Below are 2,216 nucleotides of genomic sequence, written 5' to 3'. Positions count from 1 at the left end.
GCTGTTTTTTTTGTATTCAATGAAATGAATGAATAAATAAATATAAAAAAAATATATAAAATATGTTCTGGTTTTATGTACTTTTTTTTCAAATGAAATATTTTTAAAATGCTATATTTGAGGTATATTCCCCTGACACATTCCTGCCTATTTCTTTCTCCATTTTTCTGTTACGATTGAAACTCTCACCATGTTTACCCAACATTAGTCTAACATTATTCTACTTACAATATATATGCATTCTTTTTTCCTATCTGACTGTTTGACATTTGAAAAATGCAAAAGCTTTAAAGAACATATCCAACCCTGATTGTGAGGGCTGACCCAAATGCCATCTCCCATACATGCAATAAAACACATGTGCAGACAGACCCTGCCAATGAATGAAGCTGATATCTACCAACACACCGGTGCAGATGAGCAAAAATACACACTCTGATAAAGATAGCAGAAAAGGGACTCTCTTTGAACAGAAACTTCAAGAAATGCTGTTTTCAGAAACTAGAACAAAGCAAAAACTAAAAATGAAATCACAAAAACGATGTAGACTAAAAGGTCATCAATTACATCAGTGAAAAGCAGTCCGTGTGCTCAGTTATGTTCTGTCCATTTGAAAATAACTCATTGATCCTGCTTTGAGTCGAACATAGACTAAACAAGTAAAACATTTTTATGGTTCCCAAATGTGGCCGATTGTGTTGCATGTTCGAGATGCTTTGCCAAAAACCTGATTTGTGTGAGTGAATGATTAACAAGGCTCAGCTAAACTTGACAACATGCTGATGAGGTAATGAAATTATCCTCGGCAGTCATAGAGAACAGGACTGAAAAACATGTTGAATTAATTGTTTTTGTTTTGTTTGTTTTACATTTGAAATATCCAACCAAACAGATTTCCTAAATTATTGTGTCTGCACTTATAAACCAAAAGCTTTCGAGTAAAAACTTCCCAGCCTTGTGTTTCTCTCAGGAGCAGTTGTTTTACTTCCTTCATGGAGCCACAAGCTTAGTCTGAACTGTTGACGGTGGTTAAATGATCCAAGAAGCATTACTAGCACACTGCAAAAAATGGAAATCTAAATAAGTCATTTTTGCTCAAATTAAGTGCATTTTTTCTTGAATTGAGGAGGTAAATGAGACACTTTGCCAATGGAACAAGACAATTTCCATTTAAAATAAGAAAAAAAACTATTGCTTTTTCTTATTTCAAGTGTATATTATCTATTTATCTTATTTTAGGAGTAAAAATATTCATTCCATTGGCAGATCATCTTATTTTGCTGCTCAAATTAAGAATAAATACACTTAATTTAAGATATCTTTTACTTATTTCTAGATGTTTTTTTGCAGTGCAGCAATTGCTTCATATCAACTTTCAGAAATGAACTCAGCTGAAGCTTGTCTTCCTCGTACTCAATGAGTCCTGTGATTTTCTTTTATGGCATTAATTATTTATGTGCAAAAAGTGAATACAAGGTTTAGGGCTCGGTTTCTTGTTGCTAAATTTGAGCAACATATGACAAATATAATGAACATCATTTTTTATGAAGTGCTTTCATCAAATAAGCTTTTTTTGATGTTAGCTTTTAACCCTAACCCTAGCTCAAATTGAACAATAAGAAAAAAAAACACTGAGTTGAACTAGACCGGAAATGTGAAGGAGCAGAACAAAAGAAAATTACTATAATTCTGCAGACGAGGTTAGATGGAAAAATGGGAAGCAATTCAAGAGGTGTTTTCAGAAAAGAAGGGAAGAAATCACTTATTTTCTGAGGTTTTATCATTTTACATCTGCTACACACTCTGCTATTCTTGTTGATGATTGTATTTATCTTTAGTGAAGAGAGCAAACCAGTATGCCATTTGATCTCCATATAAATGCATTTTATGTTTCCGGCCACACATGTTCATCAGAAAACATTAGTAGGCAGAGAGTATCACCAAGACCAAATATTCCAGGTGAGGAAGAAAGTTGCTGAAAAGTTTAAAGCAGTGCCAGGATATGAAACTATATCCAAAGCTTTTAGCATCATCAGAGCTCGGTTTAACCCAACATCTGAAGATTAAGAGGGAATTATGAAAAACGACTCTACCAAGGCATGGATGTACAGCAAAAATGACAGATTGCATAAAGGGAGAATTAATCAGAGGAGGGTAAATATGTCAGCAGGACAACAAGTCATGCATTAGCTGACCTTAATTGTAAATGGGAAAGT

General features: G+C 33.7%; 1 protein-coding gene across 1 annotated transcript in view; it reads right to left on the bottom strand.

Moving 5' to 3' along the window:
• The window catches only part of LOC107081855 (neural cell adhesion molecule 1-like), a 452,491-nt gene that overhangs the window by 161,843 nt on the left and 288,432 nt on the right, over nt 1-2,216 (bottom strand). The gene's annotated exons all lie outside the window — the stretch shown is intronic.

The sequence above is a fragment of the Cyprinodon variegatus genome, unplaced genomic scaffold (genome assembly GCF_000732505.1).
Source record: "Cyprinodon variegatus isolate N-32 unplaced genomic scaffold, C_variegatus-1.0 Scaffold43, whole genome shotgun sequence".
NCBI classification, from domain to species: Eukaryota; Metazoa; Chordata; class Actinopteri; order Cyprinodontiformes; family Cyprinodontidae; genus Cyprinodon; species Cyprinodon variegatus.
The sequence above is the reverse complement of the archived record's forward strand: the minus strand, read 5'-3'. Positions and strand labels throughout refer to the sequence as shown.